Source organism: Prionailurus viverrinus, chromosome F1 (genome assembly GCF_022837055.1).
Source record: "Prionailurus viverrinus isolate Anna chromosome F1, UM_Priviv_1.0, whole genome shotgun sequence".
In the NCBI taxonomy this organism is placed as follows: domain Eukaryota; kingdom Metazoa; phylum Chordata; class Mammalia; order Carnivora; family Felidae; genus Prionailurus; species Prionailurus viverrinus.
The window spans coordinates 6,093,262-6,120,800 of record NC_062577.1 but is presented as its reverse complement, the minus strand read 5'-3'; the positions used below and the strand labels follow the sequence as shown (position 1 = coordinate 6,120,800).

The 27,539-nt window shown below is 38.7% G+C and overlaps 1 protein-coding gene across 4 annotated transcripts in view; it reads right to left on the bottom strand.

The window, feature by feature from the left end:
- The window catches only part of RGS7 (regulator of G protein signaling 7), a 528,155-nt gene that overhangs the window by 333,816 nt on the left and 166,800 nt on the right, over positions 1 to 27,539 (bottom strand). The gene's annotated exons all lie outside the window — the stretch shown is intronic.

Genomic DNA, 27,539 nt, shown 5'->3' with positions numbered 1-27,539 from the left:
GTAATAAAAAAGAAACCTTATCACAAACTCACCAAACTCAAGATAAACTGCCAAAAAATGTCATGCTTAGTAATGAAAACAAAATAAATACCTTTTAGCCAGTTAATACTGAAATACAACCATTTTGATTATACACCTTCAAACATGAACAATGGAGATTTGCATACATGAATTTGTTAGAAAAAAATACAGTATCTTTTGTATTTTGCAGGGCCCAGTGAAAAACCAAGAAATTCGAGAACTGTCAGAAAGCCCTGAGTAATACATAGTCCAAAATTTATGCTCATTTGAAGAAAAATAATCCAAATTCCTGTGATGCCTAGTCAACTAAGAAACCAAATACCTTTAAATAAAGTTGTTTAAAATATGCATATTTATAATTTACTTTTTAAAGTTTTATTTATTTTTTGAAAGAGGGAGATAGAAAAAGAGAGAAAGAGAGACATAGAGACAGAGAGAGAATGAGTGGGGGAAGGGCAGAGATAGGGAGACAAAGAATCCCAGGCCGGCTCTGCGCCATCAGAGTGAGCACGATGTGGGGCTCGATCCCACGAACCATGAGGTCAAGACCTGAGTCCAAAAAAATCAGCCCAACTGACTAAGCTACCCAGCTGCCCCTAAAATATGTATGTTTATAAAATTTTTTTTTTCAACGTTTATTTATTTTTGGGACAGAGAGAGACAGAGCATGAACGGGGGAGGGGCAGAGAGAGAGGGAGACACAGAATCAGAAACAGGCTCCAGGCTCTGAGCCATCAGCCCAGAGCCCGACGCGGGGCTCGAACTCACGGACCGCGAGATCGTGACCTGGCTGAAGTCGGACGCTTAACCGACTGCGCCACCCAGGCGCCCCTAAAATACGTATGTTTAAAGTAAAGTTGTTTCCCCAGTCTCAAAATGAGATTTCCAGTAGCCTTCTATTTTAAAAATATGAAAAACAAACACAGATGAAGACAGTTAATCTCACAACTGAACACTGTGTTTCAGGTAGTATGACTCTTCAAATCCAATATTTAGGTATTGTCTGGTTTTTAGAAAAGGCCAAATGGATCACAGGCTCAGTCAGAAATCCTTCTTTGAGTTCCCTCTTCTTTTCTCTAAGCCTCAATTACTTCTTAGTAATTCCTGGGTGACTAAATCAAATTAAAGTAACCATCACAGAAATTATGATGTGTAGTCAGACATCAATCATCATTAATCCTTCCAGCAAATTATTTCAAGTGCTAACCACTATGTTTGGAGCTATAATATTAGAATTCTTAAATTTTCACACACATGCATGCACATGTGCACATACACACTAGAGGATTAATACACAGACAGACAGATGAATAGATGGAGACACAGATAGACAGATGGATCCCAGCACTGAAGAACTTACAGTCTGGGTCTGAGAGAGCAGACAGTAGACAGCCTTGAGCTGTCAACCACGTCAGGGATTGCCCTAGCTGCAGACAGCTGCCTCACACAAGGTCATATCCCTTCCTGGGTGGCTTACAATCTAATAACGCAATCAAGTGAGGGCATAAAGACCTGCCCATCTTGGCCCAATTTGGGACAACTCTGAAGGTCACTCTAATTCCAGCAATCCCCATGGGGTCTCTGCCACTGGGCCTGCATTGTAGCCTGAATTCTTCCTCTCCTGCCTCTTGTCTCCTTCTCTTCCCCTCCAGGTGTTGGTCCCAAGAATACTTCTTAATCAGTGTTTCATATCCCAAACTCTGACTACAATCTGCTTCCTGTACATGCACATGTGTATACATACGTACAGATGCATGAGTGTCATATATATTTAACAAGTCTTTATCAAACATAAGCATGCTACCTGCCACTCAAGCTGTTAGAACCCTTACTTCCACAGTGCAACTTGCATAAATATCCCACTGCCAGTTCTTGAAAGAAGAAAAAAAAAATGGAAGCTGGAAATAAGTGCCACTCTGCTCCCGGCTGGACATCCCTTTATATTGCTTCCTCCTACCTCTAGGATCCCTGGCTGGCATCAGCTCCTGAAAGTCTGATGCTCTAACATGAGTCAGTGAAGGAGGCGAGGAGTTGAGGCTAGGAAAGCTTTGGAAGTACGCAAAGGGACTTCCCACACTTCCTTCCTTCCACAACCCAGAGTGTGTTCCTTGTTGTGCTCCACATGGTAAACCACCTGCCATAGAAAATGGTTAGTAACTGGTGTGAAAATCATTCCTACTAATACTTAAGTAAAAACCGTTTGCAAGAAAGGGAAGCTTCTCATCCATGAAGCTTCGGAGTAAATCCATCCAGCAGATCCAGATGGCCATTCTAGCAGCAGAGACAATCATCTTTGTCTGGGATCAGCTAATATTGGCCTACGGGCCAAATCTGGCCTGCCACCTGGTTTTGTATGGCTTATGAGCTAAAAATGTTTTCTGGGTTTTTTGATGATTGAAAAGAATAAAAAGCATAATATTTCATGGTATGTGAAAATTACATGAAACTCAAATTCCAATATCTATAAATAAAATTGTAGTTAGAACACAGCCATGCTCATTCATTTATATATTTTCTATGGCCCCTTTGCCCTACAATAGCGGAGGTGAGAAGTTGTGATAGGTGTCATATGGCTCACAATGTCAAACATATATACTATCTGGCCCTCTACAGGAAAAGTTTGCTAACTCCTGAGCTATATAACTTAGGGTTCCATGGGCAAAATATCACACATCTGGTTATTGGTGAATGTCCCAATTTGGGTCTTCACATAGCTAGAGTGGCTACATATACACAAGTCTGTAAGTGCCTAGCCTCTCACAAAACTCTAAACACCTTCCACAAAAGTATACAATGATTTATAGACTCCAATTCAAGCTCAAACATAAAGGCTGTCTTTCTTCACATCTTTTTACATCAAAATATCTGCATTGAGTATGGAGCTGGAAAAATAACATTTGTCAAATAAATGGGAGCCACTTTAATGTTGAATAGGTGAATGAATGGCTTCATATTCTAATATTTAAGCAGTAGAAAAATGTGCCAGCAATGATGATGCCCATTGTGGTATAAAGAATATTTTAGATCTGCTTCTCAATGTAAGGTAGAAAATATTTTCCCTGGACTTTTCCCTAACATTTCCAAAAATTTAACTCATCCCTGGGTGTCAATGGCTTTGACACAGCACTTACTCTTCAGATACTAAAAATTATGTAGTCAAAGATATCAGAAGATTAGAAATGAGATGTTCAATCCTAAAAGTTCACGTTAAAGGTCAATTAAATATAAAAACGTCTGGGGTTCCTATAAGCACTGCAAAACATAAATATCAATTTGTTACAAATCTACCCATGAAGTCATCTATCTGTCTCTCCATGAATTTATTTATGCAATATTTCTCAAAAGGGCACTGAGGAATTTAGCTTACTCTTATTTTTCAAGGCATATTGAACTTGAGGGAGTCAGAGTTCACAAAGAAATGATAAATACATTTTTAAAAATATTTGTGAACACATAACCCATTTTTGTTACATCAATTATTACCTTAGAAGTGACAATATTTTCTTTTCCACTTATTTTAGCTTTAAATACCTTCCATAATTTAATCTCACCTGACCTGTCCAACATTACATTCTCTTACCCACCTGATTCCACTCGACCTCATCTACTTGCCTCACTATCTACCAAACCATTAAGTCCTTCCCCTACTCACCATGTGTTTTCAGTAACTGTATGTCTTTTGTTCTTCTTTCCCAGAATCCCCTTTTCTTTCTTCCCTTATTGACAAACACCTACCAACCTTTCTAGAACAGGCAAATGTAGGAACTTTCCAACTGCCCCAAGGAGAAATAAACATTACTTCCATCCATTTGTTATTCTTTATTTAAAAAAAAAAACATATTGGGCATCTACTATACACTCAAAAATAGACAAGAAAATGAGATGTTTCTGCTTAATAAGAGCATTGAGGTATGAGCAAAGTTTTATGGGATCAAAAAAGAACACAGAAGAAAGACACTTAGACCAATAGTACACCAGTGTAGAAAACATCTTTAAGAGGAGGTGATGCTGAGTTAGGTACATGCAGGGATGAAGGATGGGAAAGGGGAGAAGGTATTCTGGGCCAAAGGCATAGCAGGTGAGAAACCAGGAAACTTCTTGAAAAGGTTAAGTGAACATGGTAGGAAGAAAACCTCTTCCTAAGTCCATTTTGTCACACTTTTGATATAGCACTTGGAACTTAATGCTATCATTAAGCAATATGGACCTGATATCCCTATTTTAGCTCCTCTTTTTACAATCTGTCAGTTGCACAGCATCAATCTGGAAGCATTTGGGCTAGGCACTGTCCTGGAATTGATTTTGGAAGAACCATGGTCCATCGTTTTTGCCTTATCATCTTGTGATGCCGAGCATGACTCAGCCCTCAAAATCAACAAAACACCTTTCTTCTGAATAGGCCAAAAAGCTCTGGGTAAGATTCTCGTCCTCTTTAAAAAATTCTCGTCCTCTTTATAAAATTCACGTCAGATGTTAAATGGCAGATATTACTTTGTTCTTCCAAATGAGGGAGAGTGAGTGACTCATCACCTGAATAGTCTGTGACACGGAAGAAATGAGCAGCAATCAAGAATGGGGATATAGAAGAGTGTTTGAATTTAAAATGGAGTGTTCTTATAACTTTCATGCTCAAAAAATTCTGTGAGTCTTATGTACTGGTTTTTTATATGTATCATCAGTATACCTAATAAAATAAGCTGTTTCCACAAAGGTAATGAATCAATTCAGAATTAAAATGGTGATAAGTCAATTTGATGCGTAAACTGTCTTAGAATTATGGAGGAGTCGCATATCTTGTTTCACAGCATCTTATTCAATCTTTCAACTGAAATTCGATTTCCCTTTTCCTGACCCTACAAAACCACCCAGGCCTTACTTTCTATAGCAGGACTTTTCAAAGTGAACTCATATTGTTTATCACATTTTGTGACTTTGAAAAGACTATGTTAGATGCTGGAATATGGAAGAATTGAGAACAAATATGGAAGAAAACGCATTTGGAATTCGGTTAAACATGAATTAATAACACCCAAACCATCTGCAAAAATGCTTAAGAAATCTTCATAAAATACAACATCCTCTTTCAGGAGGAGTTCCAAAGCAGAAACGACAAAACTCCAAGGTTGTCTGTATATGCAGATGTATCAGGATAACTGAAATATAACTTTTGACAGGCCTTAGTTGTGAAAAAGGACACTATTAATGTAGTCACAAGTCCGCTGAAAGTTCTGCCACCGACACGGCACAGAGCTCACTCCACTGACAGAGCCAAAATCCCTATTCACATGTGGCCAGTCCACTCTACCTGAATGGTGTTTCAAAAACATGATTAAAAATGTTCACACAAATGGCATGGACCATAACAGTATTAGTAATAATAACTAACATTGAACTTAAATGCTTATGTCAATATATGCCAGGAGATTTGCTCAGCATTGTGTGTATATTATCTCATGGGATCATAACTATTCTATTAACCATATGTTATTATTATTCCCATTTTACAGATGGAAAACTCAGACTTAAAAGTTATTTATTTTCCAAGTTTATGCAGCCAGTAAATAGTGGAGCAGTTATTTGAGTTAAGATAATCTGAAGCTGCTTTTTAAACCAGTTTCCAGTTCTGATCATTGCTGCCTTCGTTAAAGCCTGTCCCATGCTTAGAAGGCAGACCTAGAGTCACTATATTGGAAATGACAGTGTTACATCCCAAAACTTATAAAAGATGAGAGTTAGGCTGCCCTGATATTTGCCACTATGAAAACCATATGATCAGAACAGATATGTGCAAAGTCTCTTTAAAGACAGGCTGGCGGCATGGCCAGGAAAGCGTAACAACTTGTGGCTTAACAGGGGTGACAAATGGGCTTCAGCAGAGGAAGCCAGGAAAAGAAGGAACCTGAAGCAAGCCTTGTAGTGACCTTCCAACCCTTTCAGTGGACAAAAGGGTGATTTAGCTCAACCTTTCAGTCCCAATGCTAAATGTGGCTTTGTGGAGATAACTGGGCAAACTGCTTCTTTTTAAGCACAAGGCCAGCAACCAGTTTTCCATTTGTAATTTGGCTTCTTAATTACTTTGTCTGTGAAGAGTATTTGAATTGACTAGAGAGCATAAGTTGGCAGAATTCTTGCCAATTTCCACTGCAAATTAATAAGTCCTGCTCTGCTTTAGGTACGATTTTATAAGCTGGGATGATACGTATTTCCATACTAGGGATGGACCGACTCTCGGTTGTGCCAACCAAATCAGGTCTCCGAGTCCCCAGGGCCAGGCCCACCCTTACAGCACAGTGGGTTAAACCCACTGAAATCATGCTCAGGGACTGTTTGGCAAAAGGACAAAGGCAGACCCCAGCAACCCCCAAGAGCTTCCCTTGTGCCTCCCATTCAAAATTCCTAAAGCCAAAAGCAAATCAAATTGGAACTTTCATTCCAACATACTAGAATAGTCATCTTGAAGGTTAATGATTTGCACCAACTTCTTCCCTATACTTTCTTTAGAGTTTTTTCTGAGGCTCGCCATTCTTCAAATAAAATGTCATTTTGTTCTGGGACAAGTAACATGTGGATTGGCCGGCAGAACATAAAGAACACTGGCACTGCCGGAAATTTAAACATGGTGGCCAATTCCCGTCATAACAATCCTTCCCATGTGCTGACCCCAGAGGAAAGGGTAAAAGAATGAAAAGCACAGCAGGGCTTTTAACAACGTACTCAGTAGGATGTCCTTATCAGATTGACAACCGTCAAGTTCTCAGGGCAGCCGGATACACCAGACCACATTACCTTCTCAAGAAATATTCCATACCAAATGAATTCACACTACTCTAAACATGTTAAGTACAAAATAATGCTTGGTACTCTTCATGTTTCCAGAGTTTGACTTTCAAGAAATATTTTCCATAGTTCTGTGAAATTTTTAGGGTGGTCTTTATTTGGTGGTAACAATCTGATAATAATATATATCTAATTATTTTCTGCACTTTAGCAGATTAATTCTCATCACTACCATTTAATTTTTTTTAATGTGTATTATTTTTGAGAGAGAAAACGAGCAAGCAGGGGAGAGAGACAGACACACACACACACACAGAATCTGAAGCAGGTTCCAGGTTCTAAGCTGAAAGCAGCAAGCTAAATACAGGACTTGAACTCACAAACCGTGAGATCCTGACCTGAGCCGAAGTCAGACACTTAACTGACTGAGCCACCCAGGCGCCCCCTTATCACTATCATTTTACGTAAGAGGCAAAAAGTATTTCTTTTTATAGAGAAAAAAAACACAAAAAGCAAAGATAACTTAAGCACGCTTGACCAAGAGAAAACACTGAAGAAAGTAAAAATGCTGAGTAGAACTGCAGAGAAATAGAGACAGAAGCAGAAGCATTGGTGCAGGGGCATGGAGCACACATAGTCAAGAAATGAGACTCATACAAAATCAAATGGTTGGCACTGACAGTCACTTTCAGAACACCTTGAAATCCCTGGACATAGTAATTACACTTACTATCCAGCCTTCATTTTGGTGAAAATCCTTTGTTGGTGGACCCCACTATGTCGTTCAAGATCGTCTCATGTACAAACATCTATCGACTTTCAAGTCTGAGAACCTCTCCTCTCTCAGTGTTGGTCCTGGCGTTTTGTTCTTTTTCCACCAGTAATTAACACAGATAATCAAGTGCATATTCCTGAGAGGTAACGGAAAGTCCTTTGGGCAGAGGTCACAAACAGAAAGATGTACGAATGCCATCACAAATTACATATAGACATTTCTCCCAGTGTTCCTAGCCAAATCCCACATTAAATAGGACTTTTGTCATAACTGCCCAGGAATTATCCTGCTTCATACATCCAGGTTAAGAATGGTAATTCTGATGAAAAGTAAAACAAGTTGATGAAGAGTGGCTTGTAGGCCAGAGTTAGCTAAAACTGAAACAGTGCTCACCAAGTACAAAGCCTGTTGGTGGTGGTGGCGGTAGTGCTTTGTTTATTTCATTGTTTTTTATTATCATTTGTTTCTGGTGACCCTGAAAAAGCAGGACTCTGAAATGAAATACTTTATCATGCGCTTGACACCATGAAGAAAGTAAAAACCAAAATCGATAGCCTTGGAATCATATCACTACCTTCAGTGGCAAAGATAAGAAGAGTACAAACTAAATGCTTTTAATAAATAGAACAGTTACACACAAAAAGGAAAGAAAGCACAGGAAAATCTCAGTGGAAATCATGCTCTTTGCTGAGAATCATTCTGCTTTGTTTTTTGTTTTGTTTTGTTTTGTTTTGTTTTTATCTTCCTCACATCAGTGGCAATTCATCTAAGAAAGACAAAAAAGACCTTTGGATCCTTTTGTTTTTTTCTCTCTTGATCCTTTGCAATAATTAGCAGTATCTCCTATAATACTTTATGCAAACCTCCATTACAGCGCTTTTACCATTAGATTTTTTGCTTCAGCACCGGTCTCTCCCAGCAGACCTAGTGTGCTTGGAGGGATAGGCCTGTCTTATACATTCCTTCACATCCATTCTCAGTTCCTGATACAAAATACATGTTCATTGATGTTTGTTATACAACCCAACAGGTTGAAAATTTAGTTGTCTACAGGAGGGCCAAGCAAGCAAATGTAAATGAATGAAAGCCAGGTATAAGATGAACAGTGGGGTGACGGTCACTCTTAGGAGCCCTTGACCCAACTAAATGGGGCAGATGCTATTTAGATCTGGCAGACCATCGGAAAGGACTTTTCTAAAGAAACTAGACATCTGAATACGTATGGGAAGATTTCCACATTTACAAATACTTTATAAGCCAAACAAAATGTGTCCACGTGGCAGATTTTGCCCATGACCACCAGTTTGCAAGGAGCATATGCTAACATACTTGGGATCAATAAATTTAATAAGAAGGAAACTTTTTTTTTTCCTTAGTGTCTGAATTTAAGGAACTATTCTCAGAGTTGTCAATAAGGTCTAATATAAACTGAACACCACCTAAAAACATCTATCTCAAACGGCCATAGCCATAAACAAAATACTGAGTTAGGCCATTCACATACAATCTCACTGGTCAAATTTCCATTCTATTCAAATCTTCAGCTTCCTCTGTGTAAAGAGCTCACTGATTTGTATGTGAATCTTCATGATTTGATGGACTGACTCTGGTAAAGAGCTAGGAGAGCTAGATATTTGTGATAGCAAGAGGTAGGCACTAAGTTTATATATAACTTGATTTGGGGGCACAGAAGTCTATATTTTTAAGCAGTTGGCTCATTCTGGGAGTGGAATATGTTGGATGAGTAACATACACAAATATGATTTTCTTAACCTACCAATTTATTAACTCACTCAGCAAATATTCAGTGGTTGTACACTGGGTGTCAGACTCCATGCCAAGGGTGAGCACACAATGTTGAAAAAGACAAATCTGATACTAAACTTTCAAAAACTTGTACCTAAAAGCAGTGGTTCTCTGGTTCTCCAAGTTCGACACTCCCCCCCCCCCACCCCCAGTCCAGAAGCATTAGCATGAGCTGGGAAATTATTAGGAATGTAAATTCTTAGGGCCCACCTTAGAAACACTGGGGGTGGAGCTCAGCAATCTGTTTTACTAAGACTTTGTGGTGACTCTGATACTTCATGTCCGAGAAGCAACATTCTAGAGGACAATTTAAAAAAATCAAATAAAAAAGAAAGTGTATTAGTTTTCTAGGGATGTCATAACAAATTACCCCAAACTTGCTGGTTTAAAACAACAAAAATTAGCCCTCTCACAGGTCCTGAGTCCAGAAGCCTGAAACCAAGGTATTGGGAGGGCCATGTTCCGTCCAAAGGCTCTAAGGGAAAATTTCCTTTGCTTATTCCAGTTCCTGATGGCCTCTGACATTTCTTGACTTGTGACAACATAACTCACGTCTGTCTCTATCTTCACATGGCCTTCTTCCTGGTATATTTCTCCATGCCCTCTCCTCCTCCTGTGAAGACACCAGCCACCGTATTTGGGGCCCACCCTAAATTCAAGATGATTCCATCTCAAGATCTTTAATTATATCTGCAAAAAAAAAAAAAAAAAGATCCTATTTCCAAATAAGGTCCTATTCTGTGGTTCTGGGTGGACATAAATTTGTTGGGACGGAGTGAGCACTACTCAACCCACTACAGAAAGCAAATTTTAAAATCATCCATTGAGTGAACATCATGAAGGAAACAAGGAGCCAAAATAGAGAATTTAGAGAATAAAAATGGGGAACTTGTTCACTTACAGTGGACAGAAAAGTCTCCCTTAATAGGCTACATCTGAACTTGGGAACTGACGGATGAGATGCAATCAGTTGCTGAAGGACAGGAGAAAGAACAAGACAATGAGTGGGGGGACACATTTCAAGGAGAAGTAGCATATGGCCATGACCCTGAGCAAGGAAAGAGATGCGCATATCCAAAAGAAGCCCCTGTGGTTGGAACCCAGGAAGCAGGAAGAGATGGAGAGAGTTGAGACCAAATCAGCTATTCCAAAGCAGCTCCAAGGTATAGCCCCAAGGCTGAGGACAGGGAAAAGCTGAAGCCATTATTTCAGAAGTCTCTAAGAAGTCACTCTGTAGCTGACACAGACTAGGATGGGAAGAGCCTGAGGTTTGGGATTTAAAATTTTCCTAGACAGTGCCTTTGGTTGTAGTTATTTACAGACGAGACCGTCGTGAATAAATGGATGAGAACACTTCTAAGTTTGTGAAAGACTATACTGCCAAATAAACCGTACTCCCAGCCTGCAAAAACCTGCCAATGTTCAGAATCCAAGAGAACCCTGGGCTCTAAAACTAACATCAACTGAACAACCCCAAGAAGGGCATGATCTCCAATGTCCTCCCAGGAATGAAGTCATGGGCAGTAATGCATGAAGAACAATCTTTCGGAGTGCTGAGTCAGAGGGCACAAAGACAGTGAAGAGTGGTGTTCCTCTCAGAGGGCATAACCTGGGCTTGCAGGATAACCTCAGTAAGAAAAAAGTGCTCTGCTACCAGGGAAGAAAATCTTTTGCTATCCCTGACCAGTCAGATTTGGTAATTACACTGAAACAGTGTCTGGCCTGTGTTCCCCATTCTCCTCTTCTATGAATGAGAATTTTTATTAGGGTTTCCTATGCCACTGATCCATTGCAGATGGGTGAGTTGGGGGACAAATAACTTGTCTTTTAGACAAAGAAAAACACTATTCAGACATGGGAGAATGTGTGTGGATGGCCCAGAATATCTTGGACTTTGGTTCAGATGCAATAACTGGTTAGGACTATGGGCTTTCCTCCTTTGGGGATCAAAGGAGATATGTTATACGTGTGGTGTAAAAACACAAATATTTGGGTGGCCAGGGGCACACTAAAGCAAAGATTGTTGGATTTCCTCCATTAACTATGCTCCACATTTCAGTGTGATAAAGACATCAGCTTTTAGCTGAGTATATTTCCACCCAGGATAAATACATTGTCTAGCCTTCCTTGAGGTTAGGTGGGATCTTGTGACTAAGTTCTAACCAATACGATATAAATAAAAATGTTGTGTGACATCATCCAGGAGTCATCCATACAAATACAAGTTATAAGCTTTGACTCTCCTTTTGTTTTGTTCTTACCATGACCCTGTTATCACCCAAATGTTGCTTGGACAGAGACAACCAGGGCCTTATCATAGGGTGGTATGGTAATGGGAGCTAGGAGAAGGGTGGACAACTAAAAAAAATATTGGAACAGAGCCTTGGACCACATGCCTCAAGATTTTGTGAGAGAAATAAAATGTATGTGTCAATTTGGGGTTTCTGTTATTTGCAAATAATCCAATAGCAACCAATGTAGACTTTCAGCCATTATTAACAGGAGTTTAGATTTTACCCTACTCATGAGATTTCGCGCAGCTTATGAGAGAGTTTCAGGCACTTATTACAACAGGACCCACTTTACATTTTGTTTCCAACTCTGTGAAGAATGATGGGAAAGAGAAACAGAAGTACAGCCCATGTGGAGTATAGTGGCCTGCATAACGATGGCAGTGATGGAGGCAGGGTGAAGGGGATACATTTGTGTTATGTTTTAGAGATAAAATACGGTACTTTTTGATGAACTGGATAAGGAGACTAAAGGGAAAAAAATAAAATATTGCCGATAACTCATGTAAAATACAAAAGATACTTATTTCCATTAAATTCACTGAAAACTGAAATTTCTCTGGGGTATATAAGCCCTTATATATACAAGTCCTCTAGGTTTTCTCCACCAGGACTTGGCTGCACTAGAAGTTGCTTTTCCATTGTTCCCACTGATTACACAATCACTTCTGTGCTGTCAAGATACCTTGCTGGTTTTGTCTTCTGTTTTCTAATTCTGCCAAGTTATTAATTAAAAAAAAAAAGCACAACTTATGTGACAATCTAGAGTCCAAGGTCTCTCCTGACATTGCTGATTATGCTTTTAGATGAATGAACACACTGACTTTAATAAAGAGAATGAAAAATATAAAGACTAAACTGGTAAAATAAAAAGATTTCCTATATTCAGATTTGATATAATGAATGTACTCACAGAAAAAATAATACCTTAATATCCAATACTTAACAAGAAGAGGAGGGCAAAGAATAAGATATGGTTATTGGAATTTGCACCTTTATATATATAACGTTGCCTCTCCTTGAGCATGAGCTAAACCTGAGAATACGGAAAATGTGATAGGATGTCACTCCCATGATTGTGCTATGCTATATCACAAAGCTTAAGGAATTTTTCAGATGTAGTTAAAGCCCCTATTGAGTTCATCAAAACAGAGATTATCCTACAGGGACTTGACCCTTTAAAAGCATCTAGAGGTCAGAGCCTTGAAGAAGCAAATGCTCTCTCTCCATTGCTGGCTTGGAAGAAGCAAACCACCATGAGTTACACAGCTGAGAGGAAGTGAATGGTGCAAATAACCTTAAGGAACTTAGAAGCAGATCCCTCCCTAGGTGAGCCTTTGGATAACAATGCAGCATGGCTGACATCCTGATTTTGGTTTTGTGAGCCACTGAGCAGAGGAACCGGTTAAGCTTTCCCCAGACTCCTGACTTTTGAACCCACAGAAACTGGGAGATAATAAGTGGGTGTTGTTTTAAGTCACTAGGACGTTTGTAGTAATTTGTTCTGCAGCTATAGAAAACTATACATATACACACACGTGTATGCTAAATACGTTCATATATAAATATAAAACTATATATACATAAAAAACTATATACACATATATATGTATATATACGTATATACTCCTTAATTTTATGCTCTTTAAGAAAATCACGAGTCTTGGGGCACTTGGGTGGCTTTGCTGGTTAAGTGGCTGGCTTTAGCCCAGGTCATGATCTCACGGTTCATGAGTTTGAGCCCCACATTGGGCACTCTGCTGTCAGCACAGAGCCTGCTCCAGATACTCTGTCTCCCCATTTCTCTGTGCCTCCCCTGCTCATGCTTGCTCTCTCTCAAAAACTAAATAAGCATTAAAAAATTTAAAAACAAGAAAATCAAGAGTCTTTTTCATCCAAATGTGTGTGTGAATGTGACAATGTATGTATATATGTAACTGTGTGCTTCTTTAGGCATTAGCTCAGCTGAGAATAGGTAACTGCAGCAATAAAGAATACATCCAAATCTCAACTGGTCTCTTAGTGACATCCCTAATGAAATTCTGCAATGACTCTATTGGACAGTTGCCATGTGGCTCCCACTTCAGAGATGCTCATCAGCATGAGGGGAACCACCAGGGCAGCTAACTAATACAAACAATAGCAGTATCCTCACATACAGGTTTTCTGGAATTTCCTTGACAGCTAACCCTTCTCACAAAGTGTGTCAGGGGCACCATTTATACTTCAGTAAATACTTGTGTTTTTCTTAGTATCCAAAGACTGGAAATAATGAATAAACTTGAATAAACTTCATTTTCATTTATATTCCTTTCTCTTTTGCCTACCTCCCTTTTATTAGTCACATGGATAGTGTCCTAAAAACGTCATTTTAAAAGTGAAACTTTAGGGGCACCTTGGTGGCTCAGTTGGTTAAGCATGTGAGTCTTGATTTTGGCTCAGGTCATGATCTCATGGTTTGTGAGATGAAGCCCTGTGATCCAGCTCTGTATTGACAGTGTGGAGTCTGCTTAGGATTCTCTCTCTCCCTCTCTCTCTGCCCCTTCCCTGTTTACTCTCTTTCTTTATCTCAAAATAAATAAACTTAAAACAAAACGTGAAGTAATCCATTTCACTTTTTTATCAAAACCAATTATCTTTAAATATATTTTGATTCTAGACAACTTTGCAGTCAGCCTGAAAAGATGTGTTTATTTACATTTATTTTATTTTAATTTTAAGATAATTATTTATTTATTTATTTGTTTGTTTGTTTTAAGTAGGCTCCATGCCCAACATAGGGCGTAAACTCATGACCCTCAGATCAAGAGTCTCATGCTCCACTGACTGAGCCAACCAGGCCACCCCTACAAACATTTATTTTAAACTTACTATGTATGTGAAGCACTGCAGTGTGAGGTATGAAGTTTATGATTCCTGCCCCAGTTTACCATGTCACTGAGGAAGAGTCAGGCTGGCAGAGTGATTATACAATGACAAGGGGGGCTGGTGTTCAACAGGCAGACGAAGATCATAGTGGCTGTGCCTGTGAAGTAGGGAAAGTTTCACTCTACCATTGTAGCACAGATAGAGAACCACTCCAGTTCCAAGAGGGAATTATTTATTTTGCATTTTACGTAAATCAATATTACTCTTAACAGGCTTAGATTCCTATTGTCTCCTGTAAATCTGATCTCACCCAAGCTTACAGAGCACTCAAGATTAGAAGCCATAATGTCGGGGCGCCTGGGTGGCGCAGTCGGTTAAGCGTCCGACTTCAGCCAGGTCACGATCTTGCGGTCCGTGAGTTCGAGCCCCGCGTCAGGCTCTGGGCTGATGGCTCAGAGCCTGGAGCCTGTTTCCGATTCTGTGTCTCCCTCTCTCTCTGCCCCTCCCCCGTTCATGCTCTGTCTCTCTCTGTCCCAAAAATGAATAAACGTTGAAAAAAAAATTTTTAAAAAAAAAGAAGCCATAATGTCATCTTTTTTTAGGATGTTGAGAAGTGACAGGTGATAGGAATAACCTAATTAGGTGAGCAAAGCACTCTGGGGCCATTGGATGTAGAAGCCATCAATTCTACAAATTTTAATAATCAAGAACAACATTATGGTTTTGTAGCCCACTTTGTAATAATAGCCATGAGTCATTAAAGTGAGGTTAAATTATGTTCATTATGTTCTATTTAATAAAGGAAAGAAACATGTACTATGTTAAATGTTTCCATCAAATTAGTTATTTTTAATGCTACCTAAATAGGTGAATGCCTTGAAATTTCATTCATCAAATATGTCATTTTCTCATAATGCTGGAAAAATCAAATGCTACCATACTAAGTAAAGCATCACATTACATTTGAATAGAGTTATTAATGGTTTCCAAAATTTTTCCTCATTTTTCACCATAATCCCATAAATCAGAGGTAATTCCCCTTGTGCCAATGACTCATTTGAGATGCAACCACTTAATCTTAGTCAAGTCAAGTACTCCGTCCTTTTAACTCCTATTAATGTTCCTTTATTTACTCATCCATTCACTCAGCACATGCTTATTGAGCATTAATATGACCCACAGTTCCATGAAATAAAATATCAGAAAGTTTAATTATGAATGTAAGTCCACAATTATAATATGACATGATTCAAAAATTCTCTGGAGTTTGGTTTGATAAGTAGGTTCTAGAGTTTTTAAATTACTTTATAATATCTTTCATGGAGGTACATATGGGAATACCTTGGGTATTTTGAGAAATGGATTATTTCTATACTTAATTCACAAGTGACATACGCAAATGAAATAGGAAGGATTCTAGCTTTCTCTGAATGCTCTTCAGATAATTAGTTAATTTAAACAACTTTGTAATGTTTTGTTAATCAGTAGGAGAAAAAAATTCAGTCAAGCTAATGCCTCTGTAGGGGCATCTGGGTGGCTAAGTGGGTTAAGTGTCTGATTCTTGATTTCAGTTCAGGTCATGATCTCACAGTTCATGAGTTTGAGCTCTGCATTGGGCTCTGCGCTGACAATGTGGAGCTTGCTTAGGATTCTCTCTTTCCCTCTCTGTTACTTCAATCTTTCTCAAAAAGAAATAAATAAACATTTAAAAAAAAGCTAATGCATCTGTAGACAAATGGATTAACTATATGTTTCTTTTTCAATGGATTTCTTTCGATAATATGTAGATTAGTGTATGTACTCTTCTTGAAATATCCCACGTAGCAACCAAGTTAAGAAGCGCATTTAACAAGTAGAAAATTGTGAAGTAGAAAGCTCAACTGAACTGATTTCATTTGAGCCCTTAGCAAACTAGGATTTCTCCAATAGGACTCACTGTACCAGAAGCTGCTTTTCCATTGTTTCCACTGATTATGCAATCACTTCTGTTCTGTCAAGATACTCGTTGGTTTTGTCTTCTGTTTTCTGATTCTGCCAAGTTAGTAGTTCAAAAAAAAGACACAGCTATGTGACAATCTAGAGTCCAAAAGTCTTTCCTAACATCACTGATTATGCTTTTGTATGAATGAACACATTAACTTTGACAGGAGAAGGTGAAATATAATGATTAAAATGGTAAAATAAAAAGATGTATTAGATGCAGATCTGAAATGATGACATTCATTCACAGAAAAAAATAATATATTAAAATCCAATACTTAACAAGAAGAGGAGGGCAAAGAATGGGTACAGTTAATGGAATTTTTGTGTGTGTGTGTGTGTGTGTGTGTGTGTGTGTGTGTGTGTTTAACTCACTGACCAAAACTAAGGTACTACCCATAGTTTAATGCTATATGGACAACAAATTGGACTCACATTAGAATTAGCCAGCCTTTGAACTGACAATCCAAGGACAAAGCAAATCTGGTTGTCTGAACTCAGCTTTGGTTTCTATGTCAGTTAATTTGCTGTTGACTTTGAAAACTTTAAATTGTTGCCATCCTCAAACCTTGAGAAATGAGTCATCTGTTTCTGTCAAATGGATAAGGACAAAATCAGCAGGGAAATTTTATTTTCAAAGTTCAGAGACAACACAATAAACACTAAAGATTGTTTACCAGTAACTGTGCTATTGTTTTTGTTTTTGTTGTTGTTGTGAGGTTTTTTTTTTTTTTATTTTCCAGAATTCACAATACTCCTTTAAAGAATACAAAAGGCAAGCAACTTTAAGAATACAAGTAACAGGGTGCTGGGTGGCTCAGTTGGTTAAGCACCTGACTCTTGATTTCGGCTCAGGTCATGATCTCACTGTAAGTCCCAAAGGCAGGGCTCAAATTTAGGAACCGTGAGTGCAGAGCCTGCTTGGGATTATCTCTCTCTCCCTCTCTCTCAGGCCCTCCTTAGCTCATATATGCACATGCTCTCTGTATCAAAATAAATAAATAAACTTTAAAAGAAAAAAAAAAGAATACATGTAACAATCAGGCATTCTTTCTGTCAAATTATTGCAATAAACCAAAGCCAACGAATTTGCTTGGTGTAACTATTTGCCCTAGAAAGGGAAGCATAAATAGGCCATTGCCATTTTTTCCCTTAGAGATTATTAGACCATCTTGTATCTTAAATGCAACTTCCAAATTATATTCCTTGTAATAAAGCATACATGATGACTACAATTATCTTCATTTTTCAGTTTAATAACTGAAGCTCAGAAGTTTTGTTTCCCTTGGCAAAAGTCACCATTCCTATGGGGCAGATGTAGGATTTGAACCACAGCGTGGATTACACCCCAGGCCTCTACTATTATTAATAAGCTCATGTCATCAGTGAATTTGGATACTTTCATTACCTGACTCTTCCTTTCCTTTTCTGTACAAAGAAATAACTATGCCTATCTTACTTAGGTTATAGGGTTGTTATGAATGTCAAGTTTCATAATGTCTAGAAATAAGTTCCTAAAAGGAACTTAACAGCCAGGAGGTTTTACTTCAAAGCATACAGAAAGTATGGTTGATTTATCTGAGAGAAAAGTGTGATTTGGCTTTAGGTTAGTCACTTTTATGGTAATTTGAAATTACACAGTTTTTGTCTCCTACCCACCCCCCAACCCCCACCACTACTCTTCCACCAGCCAAGCTAGAAAAGCCCAGTTTTACAGTCAGACATACTGCTTGAGGGAGTAATAGGCCACAGTGGTCCACATTCCCATCCTCCCACAGCACACGCAGCCAAAACACCTACTCATATTTATCCTGGAGGAAGGTTGAGTGAGAAAATACTATGCATGTTTCTGAGTCAGTTTTAACCTAACACCCACAGGATACAGAGGTTGACTCTTTTAAGGATGCAAATTATCCCCAAGTGTGTTGACTTCATATGTTCAAGGGGAGTTCCAGCACTTGCTACCTAACTTCAAGTCTGCTGAAGGGAAACCAATGAAAACTATAAACTTTTTTTTCATATTTTTCAATCCTTTTTCAGGACTACATTAGGGACCTTCCCAATACGTGTGGTGATCTTAAGAAACTAGTAAGATAGTACCCAATTTTTAAATAAAATGGTGAGCTTGGGGCATTACCTCAGGTACCACATTGAGAAAACTGAAAATCTGACATGGAAGCATCTCACCACTTTAGCTATGTTCCACAAAAACTATGCTCCAATCAGAGACAGAAAGCAAGGGCAACTTGAGGATAGCAAATCTTTGATTTAGCCAAATTTACTTGGCAGATTTGTATAAGTTTATTTTATTCCCAATATCAGGTAAGACACCGATATGTTCAGATCCACAGAATTAGAGTGAGCCATTAATACTGATGAGAACACAATGTACTGCACGGCACACCCAAGGGACACTTTTAAGATCTCAACTCAGCCATCCTTTTTGCCAGGCACTGGGCCAAGAGCTGTGTATGAAGTATTTTCATCAATCCTTACGACATTATTATATGGGGCTATCACTGATTCCTAGTTTGTACATCAAGAAAACCACTAGTTGGTGGTGGATCCAAAGCTAGAACACATCACACTCTTGAGCTGTTTTCAAAGGTAAGCCAAAAGTAGTTACACGAGGGCAACTCCTTCCTTCTCCTCCACACTTTTGTGGTCAACAGGAAGAGGACTTCTATCAGGGGTGGTTCCGTGAACAGTGAATAACAAATTATGGAGTTCTTTTTAGTGTATTTGAAAGGGAAAATCTGGGGCACCTGGGTGGCTCAGTTGGTTGAGTGTCAGACTCTTAGTTTTGGCTCAGGTCATGATCTTATGGTTTATGGGATCAAGCCCCAAGTCGAGCTCTGTGCTGACATCTCTGAGCCTGCTTGGGATTCTCTCTCCCTTTCTCTCTGCCCCTCCCCCACTTGAGCTCCTTCTCAAAATAAATAAATAAACATTAAAAAAAAAAAAAAAGAAAGAGAAAATGTTTCCCATATGTTTCTGGACTCTAATTTACAGAAAATATCAGAAGGAAGATGCATGAGAAAAAGAAGGCATTCTTGTCTCCTGTTACACATTAGTAGCTTGTAAGATTCTCTAGCAACTTTATACCATCACTGCAAGCAAACTAGAGAACAAAGGAGAGGGAAACTAGTTAGGTGCTACAGCAGAGACACTTCGGTCACCCCCAGTTTGGTGGGGATCCATCTAGCTCTCTGAGTGAGCACCGGATTTCTCACTCATTGCTTGTTGGGTAGTCTCCCATACTCCACAGGTGCAGAAGAAGTCCTCCTCAGAGGGAAGGCCAGGCTTTGGTCCCAGGTTAATGAGTTTTCACAGACCTCAAAGTGCCTGCAATCTAAGAAGAAAAGTGGATGGTACAACAATGGCGGAATGCTAGCAGTTTGTGATAGGTACCATAAGAGGGCCATAGAGAAACGTGAGAATTCTGAGAAAGGAGTGTGCCAAGCCATGTGCTGGCAGGAATCCATGGCAGAGGAGGCAGAGAGGCATACGCTGTCTGTTAATCTAAACATGGAAAGACCAGATGCCTAAGAAGGTTGACTAATTTAGCGAGGAGGTGATAGTTGGGGAGGACGAAAAAGAGGGCACTCCAGGAGGAAAGAACAGCTATAAACAAACTATTGAAACAGGAATGTATGTATCCATTTCAGTGACCCATTTGCTAAGAGAAATAGTGGATATATAAGAATAACATTTAAAGAACAGCGATTCTTTACTAGGAATTATCCTAAGTGGTTTACATGCAATTATCTTATTTAGTCTGTGCTATAGAGTATGTTCTGTCAACATAAGGCAAGAACCATCACTATTGCCACTTACAACAGGACCTTAGACTCACTGAAGTTAACTGGCCAAGAACCACCAGGCAGCCTGGCCCAGCTTCCTTTGTTATTCTGCTGTCCTTTGAAGCAAAGATATGAGAGATAAGGTTGTGAAGAGGTCACAGGCTGAAGTCAGAAGCCCCTGGATATTATCCTAAGATAAGATATGTAAGCAACAGAAAGCCTTGAAAATTTTGATCCAGGAGTTGGTATCAGAGATGAGCTTTGGAAAGATTAAAGCTTCCCAGAATACTGTTTTAAAACTTGGATTCTTAGTCTGTTTACTTGTTTACAAGCTTATCTCAAGGATGGAGGAAAAAATTTTTAGTTATTTTTGAGTCAGAATCTTTCAAGTGCTCATTTCACCCTCCCCTACCTCTGAACTAACATTAAGCACCTAGAAGAGTCAGATCAACTTTTCTAATTGGCTGAGGATTATAAACTGAGGAGCAGTAAATGAGGGTCTGAGATTGTGCTCAACCAATGGGGCAGGAAACAGGGCACTGAGGCTTGTATTTTACATAAAGACACAAAGGAGCTGTACTTCAGGTAGTCAAAGCTCACTCATTGTGCAGTCTCCCCATTATAGGATACAGTGAGTCTTGGATATGACCAACTATACTATCAACTTTATGAGCAAAATAGCTTCTACTCTGAAGCCTTATGACCTGAGAGAAACCCAGGAGAGTGAAGCCCTATGGCAGGCTCCTCTGTAGCCTAATGTGGGGATTCCCTCCTCTGAGTAATACTGAGATTGGGCATGAAGCAATCTCCAGAAAAAGAAATCTATGCATCTCTGCATTTCAGGTTGTAAGACGGTGATGAGTAAAATTGACATATCACTAACTCACCAAACTGAGAAGGCCTTTGAGGGCACACACAGAGCTAAGTGATTTACAAACACTGTTTGACTGACTTGGACAAAACATCAGATGACTATATGGATAAGTGCATAGTCTCAAGGGGTTTCCCTTCTAATGCAGGGAGAAAGACAACTGTAACACTCAGTAAAGAGAAAAAGAAAGGGGCTCTGAAAGAAAATCATATCATGTCATAAAGTAACCAAGTGGAAGCCTATATCCTAGCACTGGCCATGTCAACACATGAACCAGCAGTGACAAGGAGTCAGCGTGCAAAGGGCTGATGCAGAGGGAAGAGCAATTGCAATGGTACTGAGGTGGGAACACCTCCATTTATTCATACCAGATGTTTGGAATCACAGAAATAAACTTTTTATTCATCACCATCTCGACTATAACTTGTGTAACTGCTATAGATCCTACTGTAGGATTGATATGCACCCAAAGGAGCTGTATCTCTTCAGTGCTCACTGGGTAGAATTCTGAAGGTGCCTACTCCATGGTAGCTCAGCCTGAAGCTCACATGCTAATTACCTCCCACCATGCTGCTTCAGGGGCCACATGTCTACTGCCGTAAGCTTTAGGAGGGTGGGAACATGCCTGATATGTTCACATATACGGTCTTGGGATTTAACAAATGTCTACTATTTTTATATTCTCAAAAACATTGGTTGATGAGATGATTTATGATCAGTTAATGTTATGAGTCATTGTAGTACCAAATTTGGGCAAGTAAAGGGCTATTATCACTCCCACTTGACATATTGGAACAAGGAGGCCACAACTAAGCACAGTGCCAAAGGCAGGTAACTCCCATTCCAGATGCAAAGGCCTTCCATTATTCATAATACTACTGCATATTAAATCTCCACAAACACATGATTCATTACCACACAGATTCAGATGGACAACATGTGATCCACAGTTTCCCTCAACATAGTAATTACCAAAAGAAGGTCTAATGATTTCTAGTCTTCCTAAAAAGCATGTTATTCCAGTTCTCCACCAACTTCCAGAAAAACATGAAAATATGACAGTTTTTTGATTCACAGGAATTTGCCTTGGGTTTCTTTTTATATGGTGTATTGTTGGTACAATTCAGTTTTAGTGATAGGTTAACTGGCAAATATACATTAAATCAAACTCATAAGATACACTCTGATAGGTACTATCAGAAAAATAAGATACACATATACATATACATTTCCTGACCTCCAGGGGCCCTAAAATCTAGTCAAGGAGATGCCTTTCATTATATGAAATAGTAAATAATAATCTAACATTATAATAAAAGGGAATTGATAAAATGTTATGAGGACACATACGACTCACAGTCATCCATCCATCAGTGTGGTTCAGATATAAGGTGGGTAAGAATCTTTAGTAGAATTTTTGGTAAATACAGAAAGTGAAAAATAAACACAGTAACATAAAGTGTGTATGTGTGTGCACACGTGGTTTGTTCTCCCTTAAAATAAAAATTAGTTCCAGAGCATCAACTTTAAGAAACCCAACTCGATACCCGTTCTTGTTGCATGGCAACCACAAAGAAGCACAATGCTGCAAGGAAATCTCTAGAGAATAGCTTGGGTCTGGAACAATGTTTCCAAACAGAGAATAAGGTTTCTGTCTCTATAATCCCTCTTCTATTACAGTAACACCTCATTTGAGAAGCAGCATGCCATTGTAGAAAATCAGGAGTCAAAAGGGCTTGAAGTTGGAGTTTCCTGACTCTGCTACCAACTTGACCTCTGTCCTTTCCACCACCATCCTGGAGAGAGCTGCATGGACACAGGGAGTCAGGAGCTCTCTCCAGCTCTGCAGTCAGACACATCTGCCACTCGCTTTTTGTATAATCCCAGGCAGGTCATTCCGCTTTCACAGATTATATTTTTTTTCATCTATAAATTGGGAAGAACAGTACCTCTGTAAACTGAAATGCATGTTACTAAGTGAAAGAAGGTTACATCTGAAAAGGTTACATACTATGTGATTCCAACTACGTGACATTCCAGAGAAGACAAAACTCAGGGGACAGTAAAAAGATAAGTGGTTTCCATGAGTCAGAGGTTGAGATGAATAGATACAGTACAGGGGGTGTTTTTAGGGCAGTGAAGCCATTCTATATAATACCATAATTGTAGACAAATGTCATTATGCATTTATTCAAACACATACAATGTACAAGAGTGAACTCTAATGTAAACTATGGACTTTGGGTATTTATGACAGGACAACGTGCATTCATCGACTGTAACAAATGCACCACTCTGGTAGAGAATGTTAATAATGTAGGAGGCTATGTGTATGTATGGGGACAGGGAGAATATAGGAAATTTCTGTACCTTACTCTAAATTTTGCTGTGAATCTAAGATGGCTCTAAACACTAAAGTCTATTTAAAACAAAGAATAGTACCTTTAACACACAGTATTGAGAATTAAATGAGATACAACTTAGCACAGAACCTGCCAGGTAGCCAGTGTTCAATAAATATCAGCTATTACTATGATCTTGTTTCTTAGCCTATAAGTCAAAAGTTGCTGATTGCAGTGAAAAGTCAGAACTGCTAGAAGAAGACATACTGATGGTGAAAACATGTTACGGGAGAACACAGAAGAATAATGGGAAGAAGCATAAGAATTCTGAAAGAATGTTGTGTGGAGCCTGTACAGTAAGGACACAGTGCCCTGCATCTTAGCTGACCAGCGAGGCTTAGCACATCATGGCAATACAATCAACAGCACTGGCAGGTAAGAAAAGCAGGGTTGGAAATTCTCACTCTCCTTCAATCCCATGATTTGGGGACTCTGACTAAATCACTTCACTACCCTGAGCTGGGTCCCTGCCATCGGCACCAGCAACAGGATCGGCTCAGCTCCTGTCCGCCGCATGTCAGCTTACAGGACTAGGACCTTCCTGGCATGGGCCATCCTGTTGCAAAAAGCTAAGTAAGCCCCACAGAAATCCATTTGTCACAGCAATGATTGATGACCAATTTCTTCAACTATAAAAAAGGAGACAATATGCGTCTCACAAAGCAGTGGAAAGAATTGAATGAAATGATGCATATAAATCATTTAACACACACTCCCAGCATATAATAGATGCTACATCAGTGTTGGTATGGATAGGAATGCTTTCTAAATGACAGCTCACAGGGACTTTCAGGTGTCAGCACAGAGCTACATTTGCTGCTATTCTGACCTTGGTATTGTGTCTCTGCTTTGAAAACAGAGTCTGCATCACATTCCTGGGCCTTAGTTTTCCAGATCTTATGAACAAGCTGCTTTGTAACATAGCACCTGGCACATTTAGGTTCCCAGAAATGTCTTTTGAAAAAAGGAATGGATAAGTGTATGCATAACATGCTCTAGTCCCCGTTCACTTACCTTCATTTTAATAACCCTCTGCTAGCATTTGATCCCTGCCATGTCCCTTATCTAGTCCCTTTTCTAAAACCTGAAGCCCAGACTCAAAACTGAGTCTGGTGGCCACGCCCTTCTCTCTGTTAGAGAGCACCCAAAGTCCACATGCCTTACTGCTTGGACATACAAGTAAATCATGTTCCAGCTTCCCAGTCTTTGGACTTCACACATGTGTCTATTACACTATCAGCAACTTGCAGTATGATTTGGGTGTGTGCTATCTGTGGTATTTCATTTGCACTGTCGGCACTTACAAAAGGCTCAGCCCAGCTACCTTCATTCACTCCATCTCAGCAAAGAGGACTAGGATCTTTCTGGTCTGGCCCATCCTGTTGCAAATAACTAAATATGTCCTGTGGATGCCCAAAGTACAGTAACCATGCTCCATTTGTCACAGCTGTAATGACCCCTGGAATTCAGCAATCTAAGTATGTGTGGAAGACAGGTGAGTCAGGCCTGCAGTCAGTCTATCGACATATGGTATCAAAAAGTCTCCTGGCAGGGAAAATCGCTCTCAAGAAAGGAGTCAAGCTGGGGTAAGTACAAAGCCAAACTGTAGAGAAGAGGACTGATTCTATGAGTTCAAATCTGTTCTCCAGTCTAGTCCTCCCATAATTCCTGTCTGAATTTTGTCAGGAAGTGGGAAGGAGAGATCATGTGTAGAAAAACATGGGAAAACACCAGAGAACTATATGCGAACCATGTGGAAAAGTGGAGCATTAATGAAAAAGAGCATTCTTTCTACTTCTGTATGGCCTTGGCACATGAAGGACATCAAAGAACCTGACATCCCATAGGGATCTTCAAACCAAAGCACATCTGTGGCTTCATTCAAGAAAGAAACGGAAATAGCTAGAAGTGATAGTGTTGGCTACTTGAAGCAGGTGGACAGAGCACTGGATGATGGGAGTGAAGAGCTATCCACTGACAGTAACTCACCTCTAAGGATTCTAAGTATGTCAACAGAGAAGGGATAAGCACAGAAATAATGGATGTCATCTATTACCTGACTGGACAATTTGTGCACTCAAAGATTATAAACAGGGTGGTTAATTAATCAGCAAAAAAATATATTGAGTGAAGTATCCTGCTAAGGATCATGACTCCATAATTATTAAGTGAGGTCAACACCCAAGAAAATATAAATTACCTAGCCACTTTGTTGAAAATAACAGAAAATTATATGAGTTTATTCATCTATTTATCTAAAAGCAATCCCTAAAACACAACCACAGGTCAGGTTGCTATGACAAACAATAGAGAAGTATATGGCTAAGTTATTCTCAGAAGCATATGGTTAAGTTAAGATATTCATAGATATATCAAAAATCATAGAATTTCAGATGTCATTATAGAGATGTGATTGAAGAGCTATGGAAGCCCAGATTAATCTACTAGGAAAAAAGTAGTTCATAGAAATTTGGATGAGAAAGCAACATTTAATTTGGATATTCCCAAGTACAATAAAAGAGAAAGAAAATATTGTGCAGGTGAATTTTTATAGGAGACTGGGCTCTAAAGTAAATATATGAGAAAAAAAAATCAATAGAGTAAAATTTATCCTTGTATATTCCTGAAATCATCCATGAAGTAAACATGGATTTGAGTCTACACAATCCTGTAGAATTTTTAACTTTAAAGTCTGAGAACCACCAAGTCAATCTAAAGGACAGAATGAAAGAAACCATGTGTACATGGTCTATGCATGAAAATAATTCTGCTTTTAAAGTAACTTCTTAAAGAGGAATCAAGAGATAATTCTATTGTTTCTTTCTCTGTAGAATTTATCCGATCTTAACATGAAGTCTCTGTGATTGCTTAAAACAGAGCTTCAAAATTCATGAAGCAAAAAACTAATAAAACTGAAAGAAGAAATTTTAAAATCCAAAACTGTAGATGGAGATTTCAACATTTCTTTCTCTGTAATAAATATAACAAATAGGAAATAAGTAAGAATACAGAAAACTTGATCAATGGTACCAACCAAGCTGACAAAGGTGATATGCACATTCTTACTAAGTGTACTTGGGACACTCATCAAATGGACCATATTCTGGGCAGAAAACAAACATTAAGAAATCATAAAAATTAGAACCATACAAATTACTTAACCATAGTAAAATTAAACTAGAAACCAGGAATAGAAAGATAGCTGGAAAATCCCCCATATTTTGAAATTAAAAACATGCTTCTAAATAACTATGAACCACCACCAACAACAAAAAAAAAGTCACATGGAAAACTAGAAAATATTTTGAGTTGAATGAAAATGAAAACCCAACATCTTAAATATTGTGGGATGTATCCAAGACATTGCTTAGGGGAAAATTCATAGCATTAAGCACATAAATTAAGAAAAAAAATCCAAGTTTCCATCTTAAACGGTGGGAAAAGAAGAACAAATTAAACCCAAAACAAAGAGAAGTAAGGAAATATATTTAAGAGGATAAACCAGTGGAATCAAAAGCAGAAAACCAATAGAGAATATCAAAGGTTGGTTCTTCAAAAAAAAAAAAATCAATAAAATTGACAAACGTTAGTTTGATCAAGAGAAAAAAGAGAAGAAACAAATCACCAATATCGGGGATAGTAAAAGGGACCATCACTATAAAATCCTACAAATATTGAAAGAAAATAAACAGATGTTAATAACTAGATGTTAAATCACTCTTACCTACTCAAAAAACTTTTGTGCTCATCTAAAAACCTGTTCATGAAAGCCTATAGAGAATCTATTCATAATTCAAAAATCTAGAAACAAGCCAAAGACTCTTCATCAGGTGAAAAGAGAAACAATGGCATCCACAAAATACAATATGACTCAGCAATAAAAATGGATAGAAAGAATACTGATATATGCAATACCATGAACGAATTTCAAATGTGTTACACTAA